The following is a 16,657-nucleotide window of genomic DNA, read 5'->3' on the forward strand; positions in this document are numbered from 1 at the left end:
AAATCAGCTTTACAAGAAATATTAAAAGGCACTCTTTGAGAGGAAAGGAAAGACCATAAGCAGGAGTAAAAAGAATAGGAAGCAAAAATCCAGTAAATTAAGTGTACCTATAAAATTCAGGCAAGGGATTCACAAAATAAAATGATGTGAAGTATGGCACCATATACTTAAAACATGGGTTGGAGAGGAATAAAAATTTAGTGCTTTTAGAATGGTTAGTGCTTTAAGCAACCACCAACTTAACATACAGCACTATATACATAAAATGCTATATATATACACCTAATGGTGACCACAAATCAAAAACTGATAATAGACATGCAAATAACAAAGAAAGGGGAATCCAAGAATATCACTAAGGAAAGCCAGCAGACCCAAGAGAGAAGAGAGCAAGAGAAGAAAGGGACAGGGAAGAACTGCAAAAAACAACCATAAAACAAGTAACAAAATGGCAATAAATACATATCCATCAATAACTACTTTGAACGTAAATGGACTAAACGCTCCAATCAAAAGACACTGGGTGACAGAGAAGACAAAAACCCAAGACCTGAGTTTATATGCTGCCTACAAGAAGACTCACTTCAGACAAGAAGACACATGTATATTGAAAGTCAAGGGATGGAGAAGCATTTATCACTCAAATGGAAGTAAAAAGAAAGCCAGGTAGCAATCCAATGCAATGAAATAACATCCATATCATAGGAGTCCCAGAAGAGAAAAAGGGGCATAAGGCTTATTTGAACAAATTATAGCTGAGAACTTCCCTAATCTGGGGAAGGAAACAGACATCCAAGTCCAAGAGACACAGAGAACGCCTTTCAAAATCAACAAAAACAGGTCAACACCATGATATATCATAGTGAAACTGGCAAAATACAAAGATAAAGAGAGAATTCTGAAAGCAGCTAGGGACATACGGGCTTACCCTACACAATAGACCCATAACGGTAGTAGCAGACCTGTCCACTGAAACTTGGCAGGCCAGAGGGAGTGGCAGGAAATATTCAATGTACTGAATAGGAAAAATATGCAGCCAAGAATCCTTTATCCAGCAAGGGCGTCATTCAGAATAGAAGGAGAGATAAAGGCTTTCCCAGACAAATAAAAACTGAAGGAGTTCATGACCACTAAACTAGCCCTGCAGGAGATCCTAAGGGAGACTCTGAGTAGAAAGCAGGAAACACTACAAGGACCAGAGACATCACCACAAGCATGAAACCTACAGATAACACAGTGGCACTAAATCCGTATCTTTCAATAATCACTCTGAATGTAAATGGACTAAATGCCCCAATCAAAAGATATAGGGTATCAGAATGGATAAAAAAACAAGATCCACCTATATGCTGCCTACAAGAGGCTCATTTTAGACCTGAGGACACCTGCAGATTGAAAGTGAGGGGATGGAGAGCCATCTACCATGCTAATGGATGTCAAAAGAAAGCTGGAGTAGCCATACTTATAACAGACAAATTAGATTTTAAACTAAAACGTATAACAAGAGATGAAGAAGGGCATTATATCATAATTAAGGGGTCTACCCATCAAGAGCTAACAACTGTAAATGTTTATTGTCCCCAACCTGGAGCACTCATATATACATATCAACTAGTCACAAACATAAAGAAATGTATAGATAATAATACCATGATTGTAGGGGACTTTAATATTCCACTTACAACAATGGACAGATTATCTAGGCAGAAAATCAATAAGGAAACAATGGTTCTGAATGACATGTTGGACCAGATGGACTTAACAGATATATTCAGAACTTTTCATCCAAAAGCATCAGAACGCACATTCTTCTCAAATGCACATGGAACATTCTCCTAAATAGATCACATAGTGGTAACAAAATAGCCCTCAACAAAAATAAAAGGATTGAGATCATACCATGCATATTTTCAGATCACAATGCTATGAAACTTGAAATCAACCACAAGAAAAAATTTAGAAAGTCCCCAATACATGGAAGTTAAAGAACATTCTACTAAAGAATGAATGGGTCAACCAGGAAATTAAAGAAGAAATTAAAAAATACATGGAAGCAAATGAAAATAAAAACACAACAGTCCAAACCCTTTGGGAGGCAGCAAAACCAGTCCTAAGAGGAAAATACATTGCAATTCAGGCCTATCTCAAGAAATAAGAAAGGTACCAACTACACAACATAATCTTACTCCTAAAGGAGCCAGAAAAGGAACAGCAAATAAAGCCCAAAGCCAGCAGAAGAAGGGAATTAATAAAGATTAGAGCAGAAATCAATGGTATAGAATTGAAAAAACAACAAAAGAACAGATCAATGAAACTAAGAGCTGGTTTTTTGAAAGAATAAGCAAAATTGATAACCCCCTAGCCAGACTTCTCAAAAAGAAGAGGACCCAAATAGATAAAATCACAAATGAAAGAGGAGAAATCATAATCAGCACCACAGAAATACAAATAATTATTAGGGAATACTATGAAAAATTATATGCTAACAAACTGGACAATCTAGAAGAAATGGACAAATTCCTAGACACCCACATACTACCAAAACCCTAATGGGACGCAACAGAAAATTTAAACAGACCCATAACCAGTGAAGATATGGAATCAGTTATCAAAATCTCCCAACAAATAAGAGTCCTGGTCCAGATCGATTCTACCAGACTTTTAAAGAAGAGTTAATAACTATTTTTCTCAATCTGTTCCAAAAAAATTAAAATGGAAGGAAAGCTTCCATACTCATTCTTTAAAGCCAGCATTATGGTGATTCCCAAACCAGACAGAGACCCCCACAAAAAAGGAGAATTACAGGCCAATATCCCTAATGAATGTGGATGCAAAAAATCTCAGCAAGATACTAGCAAATCAAATTCAACAGTATATTAAAAGAATAATTCACCATGATCAAGTGGGATTCATTCCTGGGCTCTAGGACTGGTTCAATATTTGCAAATCAACCAACGTGATATATCACATTAATAGAAAGGGTAAGAACATATGATCCTGTCAATAGAGGCAGAAAAAGCATCTGACAAAATACAGCATCTTTTAATAAAAACCCTCAAGGAAGTTGGGATAGAAGAAACATATCTTAACATCATACAGGCCATATATGAAAGGCCCACAGCTAATATCATCCTCAATGGGGAAAAACTGAGAACACTCCCTCTGAGATCAGGAACACAACAGCGATCTCCACTCTCACCACGGTTGTTTAACAGTGTTGGAAGTCTCAACCTCAGCAATCAGACAACAAAACAAAACAAAAGGCGCCCCAATTGGCAGCGGCAGAGGAGAAGGAAGGGGAGGAGGAAGGGGAGGAGGAAGGGGAGGAGGAAAGGGAGGATGAGGAGTGTTTAACATAGTGTTGGCAGTCTCAGCCTCAGTAATCAGACAACAAAACGAAATAAAAGGCAACCAAATTGGCAGCGGCTGCAGTGGTGGAGGAAAGGAAATAGGAAGAGTAGAAGGGGGCGGAGGTGGAGGAAGGGGAGGAAAGAGGGGAAAGATGGGGAGGAGGGGGAAGGGAGGAGGAGGTGAAGAGGAAGAAATACGCAGAAACTGTTAGAAAAGGAGGATCAAAGATGTGGCGCCTAGCTGGCTCAGTTGGTAGACACTCGACGCTTGGTTATGAGTTCGAGCCCTGCATTGGGTAAAGAAATCACTTAAAAATAAAATTAGGGGCGCCTGGGGGGCTCAGTCGGTTGGGTGATTGACTTCACCTCAGGTCATGATCTCCCGGTTCGTGGGTTCAAGCCCCGGATTGGGCTCCGTGCTGACAGCTCAGAGCGTGGAGCCTGCTTCTGATTCTGTGTCTACCTCTCTTCACCTCGCCTGCTTGTGTTCAGCCTCTCTCTGACTCTCAAAAAATAAATAAATGTTAATAAAAAAATTTTAAGAAAAATAAAAATAAAAAAAAGTAAATTAAAATTTTTAAAAGCTACTATGACTCATGAGTGATATAAACATCCACCTAAAAGGTCTAAGAGAATCAACTGAAAAACTTAAAATATGATAGGTAATTAAGAAGCTGAATGTCGGGGCACCTGGGTGGCTCAGTTGGTTAAGTGTCCGACTTAGGCTCAGGTCATGATCTCACGATTCATGAGTTTAAGTCCCGCATCAAGCTCTGCACCGACAGCGTGGAGCTGTCTGCTACAGATCCTCTGTCTCCCTCTCCCTCTGCCCCTTCTCAGCTTGCTCGCTCGCTCGCGCGTGCGCGCTCTCTCTCTCTCTCTCTCTCTCTCAAAAATAAACAAACATGGGGGCACCTGGGTGGCTCAGTCAGTTGAGTGTCCAACTTCGGCTCAGGTCATGATCTCGTGGTTCATGAGTCCAAGCCCCACGGCAGGCTCTGTGCTGACAACTCAGAGGCTGGAGCCTGCTTCAGATTCTGTCTCCCTCTCTCTGCCCCACCCCCGCTCATACTCTGTGTCTCTGTCTCTCAAAAAATGAATACATGTTTTTAAAACATTTTTTAAAATATTTTTAAAAAGCTGAATATCAATGTATAATCAATACTTTTCTAACATAACAGCAACAACTATTTAGAAACAGAACAAAATACCAACAACAACTAAAACATAAAATACCCAGAAATAAAGCTCTTAAAAAAATGTACACAACTTTAATGGGGTAAATAGTAAACTACCAAAAGACAAAGTATATCTGAAAAAGTCTTAAGCATATGAAATCTAGTATTTCCAAGACATCAATTCTCCTTAAATTAATTGAAAAGTCTATAAAATCATAACAAACCCAATATAAACTTTCTTCACAGTTGATAAACATCTACAAATTACAAAAATTAGTAAAGGTCAACAATAGTGAAGACAACCTTTTATTTTAAAGGTGGGAAGATTTGTCCTACCATACAATTCAGCTTATTATAAAAATATAACAATTAAAAGTGAGTATTATTGAAGGAATACACAAACTGCAAATAAAAGGAATAGCACAGAATCCAAAGACTTATATGCACACACTGATCTGGGATATGACAGTAGTGGCATTACAAGACAGTGGAAAAGGACAGACATCAATGACTTGCATAGGGACGACTGGCTAGGGAATAAAAATAAAAGTACAATTACACACAAAATGAATTCCAAAGACTTAACTTCAAAAACAAAAGAGTAAGAACCCCAGAGTAAGAAAGGATTTCTTAAGAAAATAAAAGGAAAAGTGTGATATACGACTACAATATTTGAAAACCTCTTGACCAGAAAAAAGAATAATAACAAAACAAAAAACAAAACAGTGATAGAAGCGTAAATGCATACAGCCACCAGGAAAGGTAGTGTGAAAGTCTATAGCAAAACTATGAAGTCCCATTACTTCGGCTACAGGAATTTCACTTCTAGGAATCTCCCTGGAAAAACACTTGCAGAGGTAGATATACAGACATTCGCACAGGTGTTCACTAGAGTACTCTTTGTAGTAACACAATATTGGAAATAAATGACCTGTTCATCAATAGAAATAAATAAAAGCGTAGCACTTCCTAGGATGAAATATCTAGTACAACAGTTTTAAAGACTGTACTGGACTCTTAACATTACTGTTTCACTGTCTGCTGGGTGCTCAGACTGTGTGGCCAAGGTTAACAGGCAAGTAAATGCTACTCACACAAGAGGCCAGAGCACGATTCTATTGCTAAGAAGAAACAAAATACACACCTGACTCAAGTAGTACAAAACTTACTCACAAGAAGAGAAAAGAGAAAGAATGCACAAGATTCAACCTCTTGCAATCCATTGCTTTCTCCATGCGCAGCAGATCACTTTCGCAGGCAACGTGTTTAGGACAGTGTGGAGACAAGCACTACACCTAATGCTGCAATAAGACCCTCAACCCCTTGCCGGTGGGGTCTGAAATAAAGAAAGCAGGGGTAGGCCTGAGGGTCACTGACACATGCAATAGGCAGAACAAAGGGGTATACACTAAGCAAGAACAGAGAAAAATAGTCCTTCAGAAGGCAATAAGCCCAGAGTGCTCTTTATCTCTTTGCAAGGAAATGTCCCCAGCTCAAGGCTACTCTAAATGCTGTTACGCAAGAGAGGAGAAGCTGCTCTTGACCGCCTTGCCCATCAATAACAAAACATGTTAAGATATAAAAAAAAAAAAAAATCTTAGATATAATTGTAGAAAAAATCTAAAACCATATATACGTCTAAGTGTAAGTACGTGTGATGAACATAAGTACTCAAAGGAATTTAAGATGGCTTGGGCAATTCACAAAAACTCTTACTGAATACAGGAGCGGAGAGTTTGAGAATAGTAGTTAAAGGAACCTTTAGTTTATTTGTAGTTATTTCATTTTTCAACATAACATATGTGTACTACGCCTCTCTCTTTTCTTTCTTTTAAGAACGCATGTAGAAAATGACGATTACAGGGGTGCCTGGGTTGCTCAGTTGGTATCTGACTTCAGTTCAGGTCACAATCTCATGGTTCATGGGTTCAAGCCCCTCATCAGACTCTGCTGTCAGCTCGGAGCCTGGAGCCTGCTTCAGATTCGATGTCTCCCTCTCTGTCTGCCCCTCCTCCACTTGTGCTCTTTCTCTCTCTCTTTCTCTCTCTCAAAAATAAATGAACATTAAAAGAAGAAAGAAAGAAAAAAAGAAAGAAAGAAAGAAAGAAAGACTGCAAAAATGCCAAAATGTTAGAAGTGCTTAAACTGGTGTGTCTGAAATCTGCCTCCCTGTTACTTTACTCATTATATATTTTGTCTTGTCCCATTTTCCTAAAATAATAAGTAAATTATGGGACAAGGTTTAAAAATTATAGTTATTAACTAGTTAAGACTTAAAATAAAAATAAAGTACAGCTGGAATATGCACAAAAACTTTCTTAGCCTTGCTGCCAGAGTGTTCTCACCCATTATCTTCTCCAGAATGTGGGATAAAGCCTTTCCCTTCCTATTAACCAGTGTTCCGTGAATTTTTACATGTCACTTTTACAATCATCAAAGTAATCAATAATTCTCTTTGCCAAACACACTAAATGAGTATCAAGCTGCTCCCAGGACACAGGGACAAGAACTGAGGGGGAGAGGCAGCAAGCCTTGAAGGGGTACAGAGAGCAAATGGTGGCTGTACTCAAAAACCACAAATGGAAAAACCAACCAACGTGACCTTAGATCTCCTAAAAATTAAGAGACCAACCTAAGACATGACCCGGCAAATAAGAAGAGAATGAAAAGAGCAAAATGCTACCCCTAAACACAACATGCAAAAGAAAAAACAAGACCAAGAATGTTAAGACAAAGAGACAAAACAAACGGTCCACAAAAGGGGTGAGATAAACAGCCGGCCTCGGTACCTCTTGTAAAGGGTCCCATAACTGAGTGCACCAAGTCACAAATGATGTTCATCGTCCCCTGAAACCATCCTCCATCTCCTGCGACCATTAAATACATTTAAAGAAATCACTCCCTTCACTCCGAAGCCATCTCCTACTTGGTTATAAACCAATACCTATTCGCTATCTCCCAGACTCCGCCAATGCTGTCAAGACAGAGAAAAAAGAGTGACTAACCAGACGGAAAGAGCTCATGCCAGAAAGCAGGCTGCCATCCAGCTAACACACACAAAAACACTACACTCCTGTTCCAGGGCATGAAGAGTCAGTCCAGTCAAGAACTACATTAGGGATCATGCATGCTGAGGAGTCAGCTAAAGTTCTGGCAGAGAAGTGAAGCTTTGATGTGGAAAACCAGTGGAGAAAAAGAAGAAGTACTGGAGAAACAAAAGCAAAGGAAAAGGAGGGAAATGATAAAGTAAGTGGCTGAAGGCCTGCAGACACACCTGAAGACCAGCAACAACAAAAGAAGGCTGAGCCGAGCAAGAGGGACAGGCTCCGGCCGTGCTGAGCCCCAGCAGCAGAAACAACTGCTCAGAAGGCAGCTGAAAGTCAGAGGAAGAGGGACAGAGACTTTCCCCAACAAACCTGCAGAACAGACTGGAGAAGAGCAAGAAACCCAAGTAGGAAAGGACTAGAAAGCTGCTCACAGTGACCAGAAATCTGGCAGTGAGGCTAAAGAGAATGAACTTGAGCCCAGAGACAAATGTTCTGAAGGAAGGCACCCAGCAGGAAATAGAAATGGCAAGACCTACCTCAGGAAATGGAGATCCACAGCACAATTAGCACCAAAAATAAGCCTCCAAGCAGGCCTGTTCTAAAGCAGCTGCTACAGAAATGTCCAAAGAGGCCAGCGAAGTATCTGGACACAGGTGATGAGAAGACTAACTGACAGGAAAAAGAGGGCGAAAGCCTAGGAACCTGGCGAGGGGTTCCAGGCCTTCAATCGGGGAGAAAGGGTTGGCCTAGCCTCTGCAACCATGAACATGGAGAAAGCTAAAGACCTCCAGGGCCTGTCAGACTCTGGAAAGACCCAGGGCACAGTAAAGACATGGGGGCCAGTGAGCTGAAGCTGCCCAGTTAAATTCAGGTTTCCTAATGCCTCAGGGTTTCTCCATGTCCCAACCAGCTTTTGAGAACAGAAATAAAACTTCACCCATCCCAGGCCTAGGAGGCAACCTGAGCTGATCGGGCCTCTTCTCCCAGAGCTTCATACCTTAGGCCCAGTCTCAATCCTGCAATGAAAATGGCTTTGTAAAAACAGGGGAAATCCCAAACAATTATCTGGGCATTTTTCAGGGTCAGTTTCCTTTTTTGTCATTTTGCTTCTTCAGCTCATACATGACGTACTTCGTTTTCTTTTAAAATCCTCATTTATGGGGCACGTGGGTGGCTCAGTCGGTTGGTTAAGTGCCGGACTTCGGCTCGGGTCATGATCTCACAGTTCGTGCATTTCAGCCCCGCGTCGGGCTCTGTGCTGACAGCTCAGAGCCTGGAGCCTGCTTCAGATTCTTTGTCTCCCTCTCTCTCCCTCTGCCCCTTCTCAGTTCACACTCTGTCTCTCTCTCTCTCAAAAATAAATAAATGTTAACAAAAATTTTTTTTAATCCTCATTCAGCAGTCTCTTATTCCCGTGTTTTTCCTACCAGTGTGAGGGTACATATGCTTTATTTTATACGCTGATAAGGAAACAAGAAAGACTGCTTCCAGTACATAACTAGAGTGTTACAGTATACTTGAACCCGTACATCAGTTAAGAAGTGAGCTCAAACCTAGCGCCCAAAACTTGGTTTCTCAGTATCATTCTCCAATAAACCGTGAACATGGAGAAAGGAACTAGGGATCTTTGGAGAAGTGGTGGTCTCGGGGGCTGGGGAAGGGAAGATACAACAAACACAATTAATGTATGGGGCCAGAAAGTCAGGGAAAGACACCAAAAAGGATGTGGACACTTTAAGGGGAAGCAGGAGCCACTGCAAAGAGCCCCCAAGGGCCAAAGCTGGAATAATTTAAGCAACAAAATAAGTACCATCAGCACCGCATCATAGCCCAAAGGATATGTATCCAACATCACACACTTACAAATAATTGAAGAAATAAAACAAAGGGAAAGAAGGCACAACTCTTCCTCAGGAAATATTCCAATTATTATCTGGAGAAGGAATAACAGAAATCAAAGTCACCACTAGACCATTACAGTGATAAGATCCACCAAGAAGGCTAATCGGTGGGTGAACAGTAAAGAAAAGCAGGATATTGCCATGCAAGGTCTCAAAGTATCTTCCCCCAAATAATCACTAGTTACAAAGGGAAAGCCAGTATCTTTACAATGGTGACACATGGAAGACACCACTAGGTCAAAATCAGTATTGACAGTAATAACACATAGCAACATCATCCTCGATTGAAGCAGGAAAGAACATCTGACAAAACCAAAGTGAGAGTCATTCTAAAAATACCCATACAACATACTTGAAAAGTGTCAACGTCATGAAAAACAAGGAAAGATGGAGAGACTGTCACATATTGAAGGAAAACAAGAAGACAGGGCAACTACACGGAATGGTGGAATGAGGGATTCTAGATCGGATCCTGGAACAGAAAAAGGTCACTAGTGAGAAACTGCTGGACTCTGTAATTAAAGTCAGCAGTTTAATGAATAGCATTGTACGCTGTAAATTTCTGAAGTTTGAGGACTTATACTATGGTTACGCAAGATATTAACTCTAGGCAAACTGACCAAAGAATATAAGGGAACTCGGTACGGTTTCTGCAACCCTCTCTAAGTCCACAACTATTCAAAAGAAAAAGGGTGTTTTTTTTGTTGTTGTTGTTTTTTAAATATATACTTATTTTTGAGAGGGGGGCAGAGAGAGAGAGGGAGACACAAAATCGGAAGCAGGCTCCAGGCTCTGAGATGTCAGCACAGAGCCTGACACGGGGCTCGAACTCACGGACCTTGTGATCGTGACCTGAGCCAAAGTTGGACGCTTAACCATTTAGGCCACCCAGGCGCCTCAAGAAAACGGTCTCGGAATGGAAGAACTGTTATCACTTTTTTCTGATGTATTTCTATCTTAGATTTAAAAAACAAAACAAAACAAAACTGTGGCAATCAAAGATATTAAATATTGTTATTCTTATCTCAATTTAGATTCATTCTTTTATTAACAGTATTTACTGGGCACCAGCTATGCCCCAGGCACCAAGGACTACATAACGAATAAGGACACCAAAAACAAAACACCACAAGAAACCAAAACAAATAAACAAAAAACACCACCGCCTTGCAGAGCTTACAGGAAGACAGAAAATGAAGAAAACACATGGCACGTTAGATAGGCATGTCTGGTCCGACACACTGTAATAAAACAAGGAAGGAGGGTAAGAGGTTTAAGATCAGGCAGAAGTTTAAGCTCAAAAATCCAATCTTGTACAGCATCTCATGATTCACCTGGAGAGTTCTTTCAGAGCATTTCTGATACAAAAATCCTGAAGACTGACAAAGAAGGTAAGTTACGGTTACTATACGTTATGTATTTCTACTCCCAAGCAACTCCGACATCACAGAATGCCCTTGCACTGATACTTCCTGGATACGAGGAGCCTCAGAAAACTTCAAGTGGCAGACTTAGTATTTGTGATGCTGTTGTCAGTTTCCTTTCTAAGTATATACTGAGGGTTTATCTTCAAAACATTCCCATCATTTCGACCTCCAGTAAGGACTACATTTTGAACCAAAATTTGTCCGCCTTTCTTCAGCATCAACACGACAGGTAAGAGCACCCCCATTCATCAGACCCTCAACACACACACACACACATACACACACGTGTAAGCAGATGCAAGTTCTCCAAAATCCCTTCATCAAATTATGACTAAAACCACTCACTGACATTTCCTTGCAAATAATGTACTAATAGTAATGCGTTTTCACTTCTGCACTACATACAGCTCGAAACAGGGTGGTGTTCTTTCCTGGCCACCACTTGTAACTTAGAAGGGGACCGACCATTCTCTGACTTCTTAGGCCTATGCAAGTCAGAGACAGTACGGTGGTTTTAAGAGCTGTACCTTATCTTTAAAAAACCCTTTTTGTTAAAAATAAAATCTTTAAAAATGTATATTGAAAAAATTAAAACTCCCTTTTATATGCTACACTTTCATTTTGAAAAGAGGCAGCCACCCTAATACACAAGATTCTGCTATTTTCCTGCACAAGCGTCACTTTGTGAGCATTACAGCTTTGTGTAGTGTGTACTAACTACGGAAAATAAACTGCAACGAAAACGTTTCCTTTTAATTATCCTCACAGAAATATGTCTCGGTGGCGTCCTAACTAACGCTAGCACCAATTTTGACCGCTATGTGAACAAATGCATTCCGCCTGTTGAAGGTATCATCATTTTCAAACCGCAAGGGTATGAATGTACTTAATGCCGCTCAATTTTGCCACACTTGAAAATGGTTAAAGTGGTCGATTTTATTGTACCCTATGGTAAGTATTATGTACATTTTAGCACAATACTTTTGCATCCCAATAATACTAAGTTTTTAAAGGCCACAGTACGATCCCATTTCGAAAGGCACACGCACCCGTGTATGAATGTGCATAATTGTGAGCAAATTTTAAAATGTCAGGAAGCATCCAGACGAAACTATTTGCGGACTGCGGTTATTCTCACTTTTCTGGCTCCCACCCGCGTCATCTAATTGTCCCTAATGAGTACGCTTTGTTTGCATAATTGGGAGAAAGGATAAAGCACAGAAGCCATTACTCCCAACTCTCTGCCCGGGGCTGCAAAGCGCTTCCAGCTACACTCCTCACCGCAGCGGGGACCGGATCCCCGCCCGGCCAGACCGCCCGCCCCGGGCGCCGCCTCCAGGCCGGGCCTCAGCCAGCACCCCCGACCCCTGACTCTCACCCCGGGAGGGGCCGAGCGTCCCCGCCGCCCTCCCGACCCGTGCACCCCCACTGTCGGTCGTCCCCCCCCCGCCGCCCCCCCGCCCCGCCCGGTGGCTCACCTCCCCAGGTCCCCGACACCGAGTCCTCCAGCCACACCACCCGCCCAGAACCCGTGGCCCAGAGACCAGCTCTCCGGTGGCCCAGGTCGCGCAGGCGCGCCGCCGCCCCGCGTCTCGGCGGCCGCTCTAGGAAGCTGGGAGGGCCAACGTCTCGCCTTCTCCCTGGCGCCAGCGCGGTGCTCAGGGCCTGTGAGCCACCTGACCTGTCCTCAGCAACCCTGTCTTCCCCTCTGGGCGCCTGCCCTCCACTCTCTGAAAAGAACAGTTTTAAATCCAAATGACAGCCCTGCCTTAGTTTAAAGCTAAGTTCTCTTTTCTGCTTATTATGGATCTTTGATAAGAAATACAATTGCTGAGAAGTCTGTTTTGCTTGCTGTTTGCTACGAGCATTGTGAAACCTTTCCTGAATGTAACCCGCTATGTAATAGAATAAGTTGTGAAACTTCCTAAATGTAGTCTGGTATGTAATAGAATAAGTGATTGTGAGAGGCCTGAGAAAATTGAAACTTAAAAGCTTAAGTTATGGGAAACTGAAACCTAACCAAGCTTAACCAGCTTGTTCCGCTTCTGTACAATTGCTTGGCATGCCCATGTATTCCTGATCAATCATTATTGCCTGGCACATCCGTATATTCTTGATCAACCATTGTTACTTGGCACATCCGTGTACTCCTGATCAATCATTGTTGCTTGGCACATCCGTGTGTTCCTGATCAATCATTGTGATACCCGTACCCCCGGTTGTGGTCTGACCTAAAGGCAGGAACCAATCGAATACTGTTAAGTGTCCAACTTTAAACACCAACCAATCGCAGCTCTGTAACTGTGGAAAATTCCTGATTTCCCCATGACTTGTTTGTACCTGTCTATAAAAGGGGTGTAAAAACCTCTCTCAGGGCCTCTTGGCGTCACCGGCAACGGGGGCGCAGAGGTCCAGGTTCGAACCTGCAATAAATGACCCTTGCTGCTTAGCTTTGACTCTGGACTCTGGTGGTTCGTTTTTGGGGGTCTCTTAGACTCTGGGCGTTTCATTTGGTGCGTTGGCCGGGAAGGCCCCCCCCAAACCCACCAGACCCCAAGTCAACGGGTCATTTCTGAGACCGATCGGTAAGTAAGCCGGCTCTGTCTGTGTCTGTGTCTGTGTCTGTGTCTGTGTCTGTGTCTGTGTCTGTTGTCTGTTCGTTTCTGGCTCTCCTGCGCGGGATCTGTATCAGTGACTGACCTAGCCCTGGCGGACGCGCTATAGGGAAGTCAGTCGGGACCAGTAGGAGACGTCCTCTGGCTCCCGTCTGGGGCACTATTTTGGCCCATCAGGACTCTGTTCGGGTTACGGACACCCGTTCTGTATCTGGTCTCTTCTCCAAGGCACTTTCTGTTTGCCGCCGCGCTTGCGATTTAACTTGTCTCTTCTCCCCTGCAGGTATATCCAACTCGCTTCCGGAACAGAAACTAACTTGGCCCATTTATCTTTTCCTATACAGGCTATGGGACAGAACCAGAGTACACCTCTCTCCCTTCTTCTAGCTAATTTCAAGGATGTCCAGGCTGGAAGAAGGGAGAGAGGCCATAACCTAAGCCTGGACATCCACCGGTCGAGACTCATGACTTTCTGCCAGTCTGAGTGGCCCACTTTCGGAGTGGGCTGGCCTACTGAGGGCATTTTTTGTTTGCCTATAGCGGCCAAGGTCAGGGCCACCCAGACCAGGTTCCCTACATCCCCGTCTGGCAAGATCTTGTTGAAAACCCTCCACCCTATCTTCCCCCTCCCCTTGCACCCCAGGCCCTGCCCGAAGCGGCCGCCCCACCTGTTGCCCGCTGGTTGCCCCTCAAGGGGAACCGGGGGGCGGGAAGCGGCAGCTGTGCCAGAACCAGGGAGGCTACAGGCAGCAGCCATGCCTAGCCCTATTAAAAATGAAACCAACCGTGAAGGGCCAGCCGGCCAAACTCGCGGGCGCACCCAGTGTGAGCCAAGCTCTCGCCTCCCCCACTCCACTGTAGCCCTACCCCTGCGGGAAATAGGACCCCCCGATGAAACGGGCAATCCCCGACTCCAGTATTGGTCCTTCTCCACCAGTGACCTATATAATTGAAAAACCCAAAATGCTCTGTTTTCTGATAACACTAGAGATCTTATAGCCCTCCTAGAGAGCATAATGTTCACCCACCAGCCTACCTGGGATGACTTCCAACAGCTTTTGCGAATCCTGTTCACCACGGAAGAAAGGGAGAGAATTCAACTTGAAGCGCGGAAGCTGGTCCCTGAGGAAGATGGTCGACCCACTGTTAACCCTGACCTCATTAATGCAGCGTTTCCCCTGACTCGGCCTGATTGGGACTACAACGTGGCAGAAGGTAGGGGATGACTGCTCATTTATCGCCAGACTCTAATGGCGGGTCTCTGGGCTGCAGCATGCAAGCCCACCAATTTGGCCAAGGTGTACTCGGTAGTACAAGGTAAGACAGAGAGCCCTGTCACCTTTTTAGAGAGATTAATGGAAGCCTTTAGGCAATACACTCCCATGGACCCTGAGGCTCCTGAAAATCAGGCTGCTGTTGTAATGTCGTTTGTAAACCAGGCTGCCCCTGATATCAAAAAGAAGCAACTGCGCTCGGGGTCAGAGCCATGGCCAAACCCCTTTACATGAAGTCTCTAAAAACCAACCATCATTTAAATGGTCTGCGGAAGCTGAACAGGCATTCCAACAGATAAAGAGAGCTCTCCTATCGGCCCCAGCTCTAGGACTGCCCAATATCTCTAAGCCCTTCCACTTATATGTGGATGAACATAAAGGCATAGCCAAGGCAGTGCTAACCCAGCATCTAGGTCCGTGGCCCAGACCAGTGGCCTATCTCTCAAAGAGAAAAAAAAAACTGGACCCTGTAGCCGCAGGATGGCCCCCTTGTCTCCGGATAATAGCGGCTACAGCCCTAATGGTTAAAGACGCCGATAAGCTGTCCCTGGGTCAAGAGTTACATGTCACCACACCCCACGCCATCAAAGGAGTACTCAAGCAGCCCCCCGATAGGTGGATGAGCAATGCTCGGATGGTCCATTATCAGGGACTCCTGTTAAATCCCTTGCGGACCACATACACCCCTCCCCGAACTCTAAACCCGGCCTCGCTGCTACCCGACCCTGACCTGGACTCCCCGCTCCATGACGGTGCCGACATCCTAGCGCAGATCCATGGAACAAGGAAAGACCTACAGGACCGGCCATTACCTGATGCTGAGGTCACCTGGTTTACTGACGGAAGCAGCTTCGTCCATCAAGGACAGAGGTATGCGGTATGCGGGGGCAGCAGTGACATCTGAGACTGAAGTGATATGGGCAGAGGCTCTGCCCACAGGCACTTCTGCCCAAAGGGCAGAACTAATTGCATTGACCCAAGCATTAAGAATGGGGCGGGACCGCAAAGTGACTGTATATACAGACAGCCGGTATGCCTTTGCCACGGCCCATATACATGGGGCAATATACCGTGAGAGGGGACTACTCACTGCTAAAGGCAAAGACATCAAAAATAAAGATAAAATTCTGGCCCTATTGGCCGCTCTTTGGGCCCCTAAAAAACTGGCTATAGTACATTGCCTGGGTCACCAAAAAAAATAAATAAATAAATAAATAAAAATAACTGATCCAATCTCTCGAGGAAATAACCTCGCTGACCAGACTGCACGCCAGGTAGCACAAAACCCCATTCAAGTACTCCCTGCGCAGCTACCAGACCCAGGGCCCCGAGATTTACCCCCACAGCCTGAATACTCAGAAGATGATCTTATCTGGATGCACAAGCTCCCCATGACCCAAGTTACAGACGGATGGTAGAGGGACTCCAGAGACCGCCTTATCCTTCCCGAAAAATTGGGCCACGCAATCCTGACAAAAATACTCCAGAACGCGCACCCACACGCCACAGCCCAAGGCCACCGAAAAAGAGGAACCATACCAGGAGCCCACTGGGAAGTGGACTTCACCGAGGTAAAGCCCGGCAAATACGGCTATAAATACTTACTAGTGTTCGTAGACACTTTTTCAGGATGGACTGAAGCCTTTCCAACCAAGAAGAAAACGGCGCAGATAGTAGCCAAAAAGATCCTAGAAAAAAATTCCTGCCCAGGTATGGTTTTCCAGTCATGATAGGGTCAGACAATGGACCTGCATTTGTCTCTAAGGTAAGTCAGGGATTGGCTTCCGTACTTGGGGCAGATTAGAAATTACATTGTGCCTACCGGCCCCAAAGTTCAGGACAAATAAAAAAAAAAAATAAAACAT

At 43.8% G+C, this 16,657-nt stretch overlaps 1 protein-coding gene across 1 annotated transcript in view; it reads right to left on the reverse strand.

Moving 5' to 3' along the window:
- The window catches only part of ZNF445 (zinc finger protein 445), a 32,276-nt gene extending 19,775 nt beyond the window's left edge, over positions 1 to 12,501 (reverse strand). The window contains exon 1 of the mRNA XM_043595931.1: positions 12,382 to 12,501. The gene's annotated coding sequence lies outside the window, so the exon portion shown is untranslated. The remainder of the gene's footprint in view (positions 1 to 12,381) is intronic.
- Between the last annotated feature and the right edge of the window lie 4,156 nt (positions 12,502 to 16,657).

The sequence above is a fragment of the Prionailurus bengalensis genome, chromosome C2, assembly GCF_016509475.1.
Source record: "Prionailurus bengalensis isolate Pbe53 chromosome C2, Fcat_Pben_1.1_paternal_pri, whole genome shotgun sequence".
Lineage (NCBI taxonomy): Eukaryota > Metazoa > Chordata > Mammalia > Carnivora > Felidae > Prionailurus > Prionailurus bengalensis.